Consider the following 15,242-nt stretch of genomic DNA (forward strand, 5'->3'; position numbering starts at 1 on the left):
AGTCACCACTCCCCCCTTCCACCTCCTGGTCTTTTAGCACAACTCACTTCCACCACTGACCTCACCTGGATACCCATACATTCCTGCCTCTTGTCCTTTTTTGTTTTATTTATCCTCTTCCTGTGATTGGAAAACTTTACATCACTAATCCTGCTGCACTGTCCCAGCCCAGCAGGTGTTACAGATTGAGAAGAATATAAAACCTTTCTTAAGCCCTGCTCCCTTATCTGGTGTGGGATCGCTGTATGATGGGTTTTTATGTTGCAGTTTTGCATTACAAAATTGAGGCTTGTAATGTTTGGTGTTAAGCTCTTTTATGAAGTTTTGGTCCTCTCCCTCAGGTGGTCTAGGGGACTACCCTGAAATGGTTATGTGACCCTGCCTCTCCGGCTGGTGCATTCAACCCTTCCACACAGCCATGTCCAAAAGCAACTTCTTGTTCTTTATATCGGGCAGTGCTGTCGGCCAAACTGTACATCACAGGAATTGCCTCTCTCCTTTCTTTGTTTGATTGGAGATGCCCCACTGCTGGCATGCTCACTGGTTGGATTCAGAAAAAGACACTGGCAAATATCGATTTGAGGTAGTAAGACTCTCATTAAGGGTCTGCCATCACAGATACCGACACAAGATAAGGGGAAACTGTGAATTGGGTTTCACCTCACTGAGCTTTAATTTCCAGTTAGGGGCATTTATGGACTGCCTCCTTCAACTCTGTGCCTGGGCTGAGAGTGGTTTCTAGCCTTTTCTTGACCTTGTCACACTTTTAAATCACCTACAGCTACACAAATACAGTTCATAGTTTTGGGACTGTGTGTGGAATTCGTCCATTTGCACGGGGAGTGTGGGCTTGCCTGGGATTATTTGAAATGTTTAAAGAAATTGAATGATGGGCCATCAACCTCAGAAAATGTGTGGGGCTAATCTGCACTCATTTTCCCATGCTAATCGTACAACAAACAGATAGTCAAGTGTACTCCGGAGGGACACAGCCTACAGGAGCAGTCCCCCCTGTCACATTTAGCTGGAATGTGACAGCCACCGGTACATCAAAGCATCTCTGGAAGGGAGAAGGCAACTCCTTCCCACTGCCATGGCAACCTAATTAAATATCAAAGGCTGCATGGATCTACCCCATTCTATTGTTAAAGTTCTATGTGGTGGCAGCACATACTGTTGAGAGTCAAATGAAAGCAGGCCAGCAAAGAGGCTGGTCACAGAACAAACACAAAGGACAGGAAATTAGCACCTCTTTGATATGCAATGTGTCAACTTGAAGCTGGCCCCCACCCCTCTGTATGAAGGGCAGGGAATGTCTTATCTGGGACAACTGTTTACAGTAGGCAACCCCTGTAGGGAACCACCTTTCAGAGGGAAGAAATATGTGATTTGATGAAGACAGAAAGTATGTTCTTGCCACAAACTTCAAAGGAGACGTGTGCTTTGATCAGGAGTCACAGAGAGCTCAATTAACCAGCGAGAGACTATGATTCACAACAGACAGGCAGATGGGTAGGACTTAATAGTACATGTTGTCACCCCTTACATTTCCTGTTGCAAAGCACTGTGATTATGACCTCACACAAAACAGAAGATTGTTGGTGGAGACCCAGGATTGGTTCATTAAAGAAGGCTTAGCCTGCACCAATCACTGGGGCCATTTGTCTTTAAAAGACTGTTGAACGCCTCTTTTGGCAGATCATCCAATGACTTTGAAAGGAGTAAGAAGAAGGGCTCATTTGGACGCTGGCTGAAGGTACAGTCTGCCTTACAGCTTCTGCTAGTGAAGGAAGGCCAGGATTTCCAAGAGGGAAGCAAGATTTCTCCCCTAACTATCTCACAGGGAACAAAGGGAGATAATAGACTCAGAGGACATTTCCTTCAGCTCCAGAACCGGTACCCAGTCAGTACACAGGCATGCCCTGCTAGGTTCTGACAGCAAGCCTCCTAGGTGGGAAGTGCCAGAGATTCTCTGAACAAAGAAAAAAGCTGTTGCCTGCAAACACTCTCCTCAGATTTGGGCCCTCTGCATTAAAGGACGAAACAAGCCCTGCAAAGAAGCTAGGAGGAGTGCCACAACAAGCATCAACCAGTGTCCATCTTTGATGCAGTCGAGCCCTTGTCAGACTGAAGTCACTAAATCCGTCCTCGACCAGCATTCCAGATCCACCAACCAGCACAGAGACGATTCTTTACCCTGAGCCACCATGTAGGCCAGCCTGCAACTGTCCGTCCAGCCTCGCTTGCTGAACTGCCTGCAGCCTGATAACTGCAGTTGTCTTCCCTCTTGAACTCTGTCGCATAAGCTGCAAAGTATACTGGAACTGGCGTGATGCTGTCAAGGATCAAGATCATCTCAAGCACCAGGTACATTGTAGTTCTGTACCCCGGGTCCTTCTCTGAAGGCCCCTAGTGACATGTATGATCCCTTGCTCACTTGGTGCTGAAACCAAATAACATTGACCAGTTAAAAAGTTAAGACTGATTGCTTTACAGACTACCCTCCTGTCAGTATCCGGAATACATCCCTTTCATTCGTGAAACTGTCTGTCCCCTGTGTTCCTTTACAGGGTGGGCTGTATTTTGTAGTGTGCTAGAACTGTATGTTGTAATAATAATAAAGTAGATATTTTCATACAACCTTGACTGAAAAGTCCCTTTTATCATGGTGTAATATTTGTATTTTTGCTATGTTGCAACTAACCAATGATCCACAGCCTTACAGTGATAGCCTGCCATTCCGTCCATGTTACCAAAATTGGACAAGGAGGTTTATAATTTACTTGTGTTTCCAATCTGTTCAGATCCCTTCTGGTGTACTAGAGTTGTGGGGCTGATTGATGGTTTAGAAACCGATATTCATCCCTGGACCACTGATGCCCCGTAAATTGATTTGTCACAGACCGACTTCAGAAATGAGCTGTAGCATAAAATGACTATGGTGATTGGGGCACTAAAATGTACACTAGCTAACCATGAAGTGTATTTTTTCACTTAGCCCTACTTTCACCACAGTTAGGTGAGATCCACTTGCTACTGAAAAGACACATACATATGTTCAAATTTTTTAACACAGGCCAACAATGTAAGAATTATTTTATTGAAAACAAAAACAAAAAAAAAGATATTGACAGTGACATATTTAGGAGTACTTTCTTCCTCACTGTGCCATGGTATTGTTGATTTGTAAAGAATACTAGAAGAACATATCCATTAGCCTGTCAGTGAGTGTTTACAATATGCAAACTGGATGCAAAGAAAATCACTGGAGGCCATGCTGAGTGACCCAAAATTCATATTTGCAGAATCTCGTGATTTGTTGTTTGGGGTAGGCACTCCCACCTTTAAGGATATGCCTTCAACTTTGTAGGCCAAACTCCATTGATGGCTCCTCCACAATTTCACATCCTAATGAAAACACTCACTATAAACAAGTGTGCATGTGCCAGTGGCAGATCGAGGGGTTGGTGGGGGGAGGGAGGGCGGCAGAGTGGGAAGCCAGTCCCCTTGGCTGCCTCCTGCTGGGCTACACAAAGCGTATAGACCCAAGGGTATATAGCAACTCTCATGGCATTCCGTAATTATTTATATTAATATAGTGAATTTGACTCACCCCGGTTTCCAATGGTATCGCCATTGTTACTACATGGGGTGTGTAGCTCTCTCCACAGCCTTGCGTCCAAAGATGCCTCTTGCTGGGTTGGCATGGCAGGAAATCACTGCCTTTAAACAATAAAGGCACACAAACATGTGCTGTGCAGCGGTCCACACTACAGTATTTAGGTGCCAACATACTGCTGACTGGTTGCTAGCTAACCAATCTAGAGCCCTCTCTACAACCACCATGACCTGGAGCATTGATGTACCGCACCTGAACCAGCAGAGTAGGAACTTGGGGGAAATTTAATATGCAACGTTTATGTTTGTGTGTTTGTGAGAGAGAGAGAGAGAGAGAGAGAGAGAGAGAAAGAGAGAGAGAGAGAGAGAGAGAGAGACAGAGAGAGAGAGAAAGAGAGAGAGAGAGAGAGACAGAGAGAGAGACTGTCTGTGTGTCTATTCAAGAACTATGCACGCATTTATTTGTTTGGCTGCTTTTTATAGTGTCACGGCTGACGTATATATTTGTGCAACATCATCAAAGTGCTATATTGGGAATGTTGGCGTTTGGCCCTGGATCATGAAAGTGAAATACAATTGCCACACTGGCCAGATTCTGCTCACAGCTTTCTGAAGGGTATTTATTGTTAGAATTGACGCATAGATTATGGACTCAGCTTCATGAAAATTATTTACAGGTACCATACTGGCACAGATTGTTGCTGTAGCTTCATTAAAATGAAATCAAAATGATGCTGGCATACATTGCGGCTGCAACATAAAAGGGATGCACGCATAGTTTGTTAGTTTGTGGGTACAAACTCAACATGATTTGCACAGAATGCTGGCACATATTATGGGTGCACGTTCATTGATGGCAATACTGTTTTATGTCATGGGTGCAGCTGCATGAATGTGTATGAAAATGGCAGTATTGGCATATGTTGTGTACACATGCCTCACATGCATGTTGTAAAATGGTCACATGTACTGTTGGTCACATTGCATCTTCTGGATGTATGGATCCTTATGCCATTTTCCTCACTAATTGTACTATCAAATATATGTTTTCACATGTGGAAGCTGGTACATATGGGTGTCACGCATAAAGCACCAACCCCTTGTTTTGATGTTAAGTGAAAGTTGTAATATTTGATTACAAAATATGTCTGCATCTTTCACCTAGTAAAGTGTGCTTTGTGACCCTGCAGCATCATGATCATCATGCACCCCATGCATGTGTGGAGGCAGACTGAGAAGACTATGGCAAACTCTGCATCCCTGCACGCTTCTCCCTACCTACACCCTTCAACCGCACTCACACCCTTTATGGACACAATTACTTTGCCCTGCCCATCTCAGTAAAGTCCCTATTTGATATATGCTAAATATTTACTCTACCCAGCAATCCCAACATCCCCAGGGAATATAGCAACCCAACAACTCCACAAATCTCACTCCACTCTCCTCTTCCCAAATCCACTCTCCGACCACCTCTCTCAATCGCACTCTTCATTGCCTTGTACACCTCCAGAACACCCACCTACCTCTGGGACCACAACTGAAACCCCTACACACATTCTCCCTACCAGACTCTCGCCCAAATCCCTGCACATCACAAACACTCTTTCCACAAACACCCCATCCACATGTTCAGTCCGTAGACCCCCGTGAGATTTCCAGCAGGGAACCTCCACCACTGGCCTAAAAGGACCCCACCCAACCGCCACACATCAACGTCCCAAAGGATCAACCTTCCCCCTTTATCTCTGCAGAGCACCTATTTTCCCATCAATGCCAGATCTATCACCAAAAACAGTCAAAGCATATTTGACTTAATCGCCTCGATAAGCCCACACCTCCTGTTCATCATAGAAACTTGGTTCTCTGACGACTTCCAACCTATCCCACACAAAGCTTTCCCCTGAATACTCACTCATCACCCACAACAGAGCTAGCAGAGCAGGCAGAATTGCTATCCTCTACAAACCCCACATATCTATCCTTTACTCTGAAGCACAACACAGGCATGCAGCACAGACGGTGAATCACTCCCAGTTATATTCACTATCAACCCCTCACCCACCCACAGCTTTCTGCTCATCTACAGGTCATCCAGCTATGACAGGCATTTCCCTAATCCCCTAAGTGACTCCCTAGTGGCCATGCTAGTCCCTCACCCCTCCATCACCCTTCTACGAGACCTGAACTTATGGTTTGATGCTCTTGACAACCCCATGACATGACCAATCGTAGATAATCTGGAAGCCCTCTACCTGAACCAGCAGGTAACAGGTGCCAGCCACACAGCAGTACATACTCTTGATACTAACCTCATTTTCACTGATTCATCTCTGCAAATCCCTCTTAACCACTAATGTGGACAGACCATGCAACCATCCTCTTCTCTCTCCTGTCACCAACTGCTCCTCTGTGAAGCACTAACACCAGGCCACCAACCCAGGAGCCACTTTGGAATAAGGTCATAATAACCCCAGACCTGGTCAAATCCCTGCACTTCTCCCTTCCATTAAGCCGAAGGAGAACACCGTCCATCAACCAGTTTGACTCATGGATCTCTGATTCTCTCCTACCTCTCATCTTGTCAGGATCCAACCCCTCAAGTAAGTGTCCCTTAACGAGGTGGTTCTCCACCCTCCTCAAATCTCTCAAAACACAAAATCACTCCTTTGTACATAAATGGTCAAAAACAACCCAATCCCCAAAACCAAAACAGCCTATGCCCATCAAAATCTCATCTACAAAGCTGAAATCCATAATATTAAACATTCCTTTTACAAGAACAGAATCTCCAACACTGGTAACACTAGCTAGAAGCTTCACAAGATCACCACTGATGTCATGCTCCATAACACTTCAACCCACTCTGCCATCCCCTCTCCAACCACTTTCATAACACAGCACTAGAAAGAACACGCACCATGAGCACTAAACTGGCAGCTCTCCCACCACGTCTACTCACTTCCCCTAATGAGCCCACCAACCAGCCAATCCTACCCCGTTTTCTTCTCTGTCGCCACATGTCTTGACCTGAATTCCTTAACCTACTGACTGACAGCCATCCCATTTGGATCCCTGAGTGACCCACGTCCTCCCTCCCACCTCAAAGAAATCTCTACGTGTGCAGGCAGCATTGCTAGATCCATCCTTCACTGTTCCCTCACTTCAGGATTCTTTCCAGCAGCATTCAAAACATCCCACATCAAACCCCTCCCAAAAAGAACCCTTCACTTGACATTCTCCAGCAGTCCACAAACTACAGAACACCTGTTTACTAGCCAAACTCACTGACCACACAGCCTACTTCCAGCTCAGTGCTTTCACAGAAACCAACTACCTCCTCAACCTCACCCAGTCTACTTTCAGACCCTTTCACGGAACTGAATTATCCCTAGTCTCCATATGGTTTTAACTCGCGAACACCGCAGACATGGAGGGCTGTGCTACACTCATACTACTTGACCTCTAAGCAGCCTTTTCAACCATCAACCACAGCATCCTCATGTACAGGCTCCACCCACTTGGTATAAGAGACACTGCACTAAAGTGGATCTCCTCATTGCTTGCAAACAGACACAAAATCACTTTCCTCCCTCCTTTCACATCCTCCGCTCAACCCATCAATAACAGAGTACCAGAAGGCACCTGCCTAGAGCCTCTCCTCTTTAACCTCTACATGAGCCATCTCCCTGCACTTTTCCACTCACACAACCGCACATGCTACAACTACGTAAACGACACACAAATCATATCCTCTCAAATGGTATCTTTTTATGTGCACAAATTCTTTTGTTCATTTAGTAGTATGGTGAATGTTTTCTTATTTTTACACATCACATTGTCCAGTCAGTAGTTGTATACTTCAATATTACTTTATGTCTTCCTATTCGAGTTTATCGCAAATAATACGTTGTTGCTTTACTTCATTTTTCTATCATAGTTTCATATTGCTATATTTTTCCTCTCAACACGTGTTTCACCATGTGTGTAACATGGATCTTCAGGAGAGAGTCTGAAAACAAAATTAAATTGAACATCAGTATTACATTCACATTTTATAACGGAAGGTTCCTCAGCCCCCCTACTTTTTCCATATTATTTTGACAGTTACATCATTGTGTTAAGACTGTTAAATAACCACAGACCCTTTCATTGTTTCTATGTAGGGATTGATACCATGTTGCTCATTTGTGTATTATAATTGCTTCTGTTTCCACGCTGTTCATTTTGACAGCATGTTGAGATCCTTGAAACAATCAATGATATTTTTGCATTAACTTAAATAGTTGTTATTATTACCTGTCTTGGTTCTTGGATACTCTTGCCTTATATGAGAAAGCCAAACAATTATTTAACTTTACATTTTTAAAGTTTAGAGATGATGTTCCTTCTGCTATTTTGACACTTTTACATGTTCATCTATTCTGAATAATTTAACTTTAAAGTAGTGACATGACAGTCTAAGCTGTCAAGAGCATTTCTAGCTACTTTGTAAGAGGTGCATACAAGCTTCCCTACTGCAAAGTCATGTGCCTCCAACAATTAGTATTTGACCAAAAATCCAAAGATATCCTACATTATGTCTAGGAGATATGTTTGCCTCCTTTGTCACCAATCTGCAATCTGAGGATTGCTTGAATCTGGTGGACTTTTAAATGCGGGCGCAATGATGTTATTGCGTATTTCTACATGATTACCTAATTACGTTTTACGTTCTGCTGCCATCTTTACTCATTCTGTTTAATGCTGGAAAAAATACAAGCGATTTACTTGCAAGTTTAGGGGTAGCAGCTTCCTTTCAATTTTTACATTTCTGTATTTGAAATTCTTTATTCTTGCGAATTACAATTTTTGGGAAAGAGTTCTGCTGTACATTGAATGTATACTTTTCACATACAAGGAGATTACAAATACACATTTCATTCATGTCTACAATTGACCAAATATTTTTTACTCCTTCAACTTTGTGTCTTATCAGTTTTATAACCAGTGGAACATCTCATTGTCCGAATTTAAACCAGTAATACACATGTCCATGAGGCAAATCCATTTTGCTTCCTTTTTCCTTAGAAGTGATTCTCTATTGCCTCCTCTTATTGGTGCTTGTACTTTTTCTGGTCCAAAAAAACGTATGTGGTCTATTTCATTTTCTTGATGCTCAGTGCAGAAGTGTGTTGCCATGGCGTATCAGGTATCCTTGTTTCTAATTGCTCTTAGATGCTCAAGTAAAATTAATTTGAAGACTCTAATTGTACTTCCTATATAGATTTTATTGCATACACATTTTATGCCATACACCACGAATTTACTTTTGCAGTTTATGTACTGTACTATTTTTCTGGACTTGCCATTTGGTTAGTTGAAATTCTTCCTCCCATTTTCCATATTAGGACATATTTTACAATTTCCACATCTGTATACTCCAGTTGTTTGTTGTAATTCAAAAGACTGCAAATGTTTTTGGGCTGTTATGGTTTCAAAAAGCGTGGACTTATCTGTTCCTTTATTGTTGGAGCTTTACGAAAGGTGATTGTAGGTTTGTCATTCAAGTATTTCTTAACATTTTCTTCTGTTTTGAGAAAGTTCCAATGCTTTCACAGAATCCCTTTATTTATTTTTGCATCACTGTTATACGTTGTGAAAACATTTGTTTTTGATAGATTCCTTGTTGTTTTTGGTTTATCTGTATGCAAGTCATTTCTTGAGATTTTAGTTGCATTTTTCTTTGCTCTGGCCAGAGCTTTTGGTTGGTAACCTCTTTGGCTAAACTTCTTTTTGAGTGTTTCCATATGTTTTTCAAAAATTCCAGTATGCTACAGTTTCTTTTTACCTGCAGTATTTCCCGATAATGAATGTTTTTTATTATATGGTACGTGATTACTCTGTGTGTGCAGAGGACTATTTGCTGCTGTTGGCTTAATATGAAGGTCCGTATGAATTTTATCTCCTTGTGTGTAAAGTTCCAGATCTAGGAATTCAAATTTTTTCTCACTTTCCTTCATGGTAAGTTTTATATTGTAGCTGTTATTGTTTAGGTAGTTGACATAGTCTAATAACCTGTTGTTTTCTCCTTTCCAGATCATTAGGACATCATCAATATATCTTCCCGAATATATCACTTTTTCATCTTCATTAAATGCTTTGTGTTTCCAAGAATGATTGAGTTCATAATGGCCCATAAACAAATTGGCATATGTGGTTCACATTTTGCACCCATGGCCGTCGCTTGAAGTTGATGGTAGATTTATTAGTGAAACATGAAGATATTATTTCTTAATGCAAATTTTAGCATTTCTAGAATCATGGCATTCTGATTATTATACGAAATAGATCTGGATTTTAGAAAGTATTATGTGCATTCAGTCCCTTCTCATGTTCCATATTAGACTATAGCAATACTACATCTAATGTCCCAAATCTATAATCATCTTCAGAATACCCAAGTGTATTGCCACCCCCCGACCAGACTTCGCATTTTGCCTCACAGACATTGATTGCCGGATGACCGTAAACCACCCCTGGCTGAACCCAGGAAAAACCGAGATCACAATCTGCGGAAAGACAGCCCTCTTCTGACAACATACCCCCTGGCATGCCAGGCTGCTCCTTGCGCTGGGCCACAGAGTGCACATTACCTCCTGCCTCTGTATGTTCCACTGGCTCCATAACGGATAACAGGTCACTTTCAAAGTCATGAGCATCACTCACCGAGCCCTAAACAAAGACAGGTCATAAATACCTGCATCTGAAAATTACCTATTACAACCCCAATAGAAGCCTGCAACCAGGCACTGCTTTCCTACTGGTGATCCTCCCTTTCAAATCAACCAGAATTGAAGGAACAACTTTGTCCATCCAAGGCCCCATCACCCAGAACTCTATGCCACTTAACATCAGACACACAGAGGACCACCTGGTCTTTCAGACAGCCCTCAAGACATGGATATTTTGCCTGGTGCCCTGACTAACCATGCTCCCTCCCACTTGATTTTGGAGCAAGCTACATAAGCCCAGGAGGACCTTGGAAGAAATGAATCCCCTCACATTCACATAAGAACAGTAGGGCACCTTGCTTTGCATTTGGCTAAATTATGAGAGTGCCCAATGTACTAAATCTAGTTGAATTTAAAAGCATTGTATGTATGGCATTTGGACGCATTCAGGTGAGTTTTGGGAGGTGGCAATGTGTGGAACTAATACAATTCATAGGGTGGCCACAATATTTTTTGACTCTCTGAGGGTAAGCAATACTGCATTATACTAAAATGATTCTATATAGAAAGTGGTCAGAATTTAGCTGTGCTCTGATTCCACTGCCTCCTCAAATCATGCTGCATTTGCGTAACAAATTTATACCAGCCAGGACACATGGGTATGTATCACTATCCCTACTTATGGATAATAGCCAAAGGCATGGAGACCCACCAATACCATGCACTACTCTAAGGCACTGCACTACACCTATGCAATTACAATGTAGCAATCCCCCCATGATAAACATTTGGTCTAGATGCACACATAATGCTTCAATTGCTCTTATATATTCTTCAGACTACATCCTAACACCCATCCTTTGGGGTAGTTCTCCCAGGTATACCAGAGGTCATCTGGGGGTCTGCTTGATCCTCAAGAGCTCAACACCCGTTCCCAAAATAAACGGAGGACTCGGCCATAGGCAATTTAGAACTGCAGTTTATTGCAAAAACCAACAGGGATCAAACAAGACATTCAAGATTCTCTACTACTTCTCTGTATTCCATGATTTGTGCTTCAGATTTGTACAGACCTGGGCCCTTCCCCGAAAAACCTATTAGCACAAATCATTGGGTATTGAGAGTGGTAACACGTATGGAAGTAACCTATGGAGGTTATTCTACTGGTCCTAAAATGGCAGGTGGCTGGCCTGTTCCGTCCACAAGAAATTGTCTATTACATAGTTGCAGGGTGATGGGCTTAACATTGGTTCTTGCCCCTTGCCATCCACAACTGGTTTTCTATGCTGTAATTGGTTAGAGAAGATCTCCCCAGGCCTGGGATTCGATTCGGTTCACAGTCCTCTGTGCACCTCTTCAAAGTTATGTGACATGATTATGTGTCTGCATTGTAACTAGTATTATACCACATTTGCCTATGAGCATGCATTCCTACATTGCAACACTTGTTGCCTTCCTTGTCTGGTTTGCTTGGATCGGCTCTGCTTTCCCACCACGGTGAATGCCCATTGTCTGGCTTGGCTGCATCACGTGCTTGGAGACCACAAAATCGAGCTCATGCGCTTGCATTTATGAGGATTTATTCCACTTCTCTGCAGCTGGTCCCTTGTTGTCTAAAGTTTGGAATGTGACTGTGTCTCCCTGACCTTGGCTGGGAGCCTGCTTTGCACTCTGTGCAGTCTGAATCAGCTCTTCTCATCTCATGCTCTGTGGCCTGTAGACTGCTATAATTTTCCTTAGACCTACAATATAATTTCTACATTCTTGTGGTATTCTCAGTAACCTATACGTTAGTCACACATTTTCCTACCAGGCTTCAAATATACTCCTGTAGTTCCATAGGATTTTTAGCTTTAAGCATCTGCAAGCTGGCTATGGATCTCTTGCTGCCTTGCGTTTTCTGTGTTACTTCATTTGGCTAATTAGAAAAATAATAGAAGCTTTGACAGAATGTATATGTATCCATCCTCTAGCTATAGAACTGTGCAAGCATGTTCTTCGTCCATGCAGATGTGGGTTCATGTAATCCGGTGCAGGGCTGCAAGTGTGCTTCATGGCTAATGCTGCTATGTCGTGGTGTCACTAGTGACCTCAGCACTGTGGGTTCTTGGTGCTTAATTGATACTGTGCATCAATGTATTTCTGTCCACGTTTCTTCCCCTATACCTGTGAAGACATGTACTGGATTTGGGCTTCATGGGTGGTTGAGGGGATACTTTTCTGTGTACCTTTCAGCTATTGGTGCACTTGGAATTTGTCCGAAATAAGATGGTTGGCTGCAAGCATTCCTGGCTGTATGCCCTATCATGTTTCTGGGGGTGAGTAGGAGCATTCTCGGGACCCTCTCTTCAGTCCCTCCTATGGTTGACCTGTTGACCACATCCTCATGTGGCACAAGCTTTTTCCTTGGTAGCCAAATCTTCATTATCCCTCCGAGGTGTCCATAGTAATTTGCATGATCGTCAAAATTCCAGAACATGTAATACCCATTTTCCTGCATAATTCTTATTGTCGAATGGATTGTTTATCTTCATTGTCATATTTGGGAACACTGGACATTCCATTATTCTCTTTCTCAGCTTGTCTCTTTCCTACACTATATTGTCCTTTGCATCCCCTACATTCACATTCATCATCACCTTCATCCCTAGTAATACTTTCAGTCCATCTGCCAGCCATGAAGGCATCCACGTCCAGAGATATGCTATCCAGCTTTGGTCTTTTAGAGTCCCCTTGGCTTCTTTCTCCATTTTGGCATTCATCTTTGACAATTGGGTCAATGCTTCTGTCAAAGTGCCATTCTCTCCATCATTGGCAGGGGCGAATGTGCAACAGGAAGTCCCAATTTGTGCACAAACTTTTCCTTACATTGCTGTGAGCAGATCATGAAAATATCTATTCTGGAGCGCCATCAACCTTGCTGCTCGGAGCTCTTCTTTTGTTACGTTGAAGTCATTCACTGTAAAGTTTATCATCAGCATAAGTTCCCACCTGTTAATTTTCAGCCATTTCAGGTTTGTGTGATATGATATGATATGGCATTTATAACGCGCCTATACACAAGTGTTTCAAGGCATGAAAAGGCGTGTATGTCTGTACTGCTGAAACTATTGACGCAAAAAACATTTCTGTTCTGCTAAATAACCTATGTTCTGGCAGTACATCATTTAGTGCTGTTTCTGACGTGTCTGAGAAATAATTGCTCTTTTCACTCTACTCACTCCCTCTGCACTTTTCTCGCTTCCCTTGCTTCTGTCTTCACGGACCTCTTCTTTCTAGAGTTAGTGTCTACGTTGGGGATGTCATCAAGCGTTATGTCCTTATGGGGCACTACCAGAGAAAGCATATTGATGTGTACCAGTGAGCAAACGCCTTCCCAGTTGGGTGTCAGCTTCTTGTATGCCTTGGATCCACATGCCCAGTAGTGGTCCATCAGTACTGTGGTGCCTATTGTCATTGCTGGGTGCTTTTCAGTGTATCGACATTTTGTGTTCTCACCAACTTTCACCGCTCCCTCATTCTTGAAGCACAATGCTGGTTTCTTCAGAGGTATTATAGGCATATGCCCAGCTATATTTTCTGCCCAAGTGATCAGCTCGGCACTCATGTGCCATTCCTTCAGGCACTACTTGTACTGTATTCGATTGTGCTTGTACTACAGTGTGTGCTCTGCTTCCTACTACTCCATCTGTCCATCCTTATTATGTGTATATTTGGCCATACACAAGCATCTGTGGTCTTACCCAACATCCTGCTACTCCACCTATTTCCTTCACCCCCCTCCTCGGACAGGGCAGTTCTTTCAGTGTTATCGTTTTCATGTCGCCTTTCTGTGGCCCGTCACTTATGTACTGTATAGCTTGGTCTAAGTGCCAATAATTGTTCATCATGTCAAGAGTCATTATGTAATTGTCTTTGTATGGGAAAGTTGCCTGAGACATCCATCTCAATGTCCCTGTTTTTCCTTGAAATCTTCCTCGAGTTGTTACCATAGACAGGTACATCAAGCATTGGGCTCTTGCTGCTGGTATTTCAGTTGCTATGACCATTCTGGAGGCACTTGAGGTGTAGGGGATTAATGAGCAGTCATACAAGCTCTCCCTGGTGGTTTCCTTACCTACTTTGGTCATATGCTTATACCACTTGTTATTAGACACTCGAGCAGTGTCAGTGAGATAGAGATCCACCCCCTCATGTCTGTGTCAGTACTGCTCTTACCTCTCCTTATTGTGCTTTCAGTGCTCTCTTGTCCACCTGACATGGTTGTTCCACCTGCTGAGGTTGGGGTAATGTTAGTAGAGGATCAGCAGTTTCACTATTTGCCAGAATATGAACACAAATACCCTGCTTGGGAATAAGAGACATGACAAAATAAGCACACTCTTTATTATTTCACCCATCTTTGTCTGTGCTGCAGGATCCTTGTGCAGCTTGAACATATCAGTGGTCCGCCTGAAATACACAAAAGTGAGCGTTAATGGGTTTGTGTCAGATTAGTTTTAAGCCCTGTGGACCAGGAAATCTCGCATGGCGAAAAAGAATAGTTGCTCCCACATAGTCCTAATTCCAGGGTCTCATAGTATGGCAAGAACGGAATGGTTTTCTCCTTCAAGTTGTGGTAAGCTTGGGGCAAATATGCTATGACAACAAGATAATGGACAAATTGGCCTGAAAAGGAATCAGGTTGTAAATCATTGGGCAACATGAACAAATATCAAATATCATAAACGTGCTTTCTTGAAGAATGAGTATAGAGAATAAAATAACAGACAGTGTATCCTTACTTTGGATGTGTAGGAAGTCCTTGCCCTAACTCTGCTGCCCTTGAGCAACTAACCATTGGTGGACCTCCATTCGGCAGTGTAAGCTCCTCTCGCTGATGATCGTTGGCCCTGCCAATCTGGTTTTCAA

The sequence above is a fragment of the Ambystoma mexicanum genome, chromosome 5p (assembly GCF_040938575.1).
Source record: "Ambystoma mexicanum isolate Mex_15411 chromosome 5p, UKY_AmexF1_1, whole genome shotgun sequence".
Taxonomy (NCBI): domain Eukaryota; kingdom Metazoa; phylum Chordata; class Amphibia; order Caudata; family Ambystomatidae; genus Ambystoma; species Ambystoma mexicanum.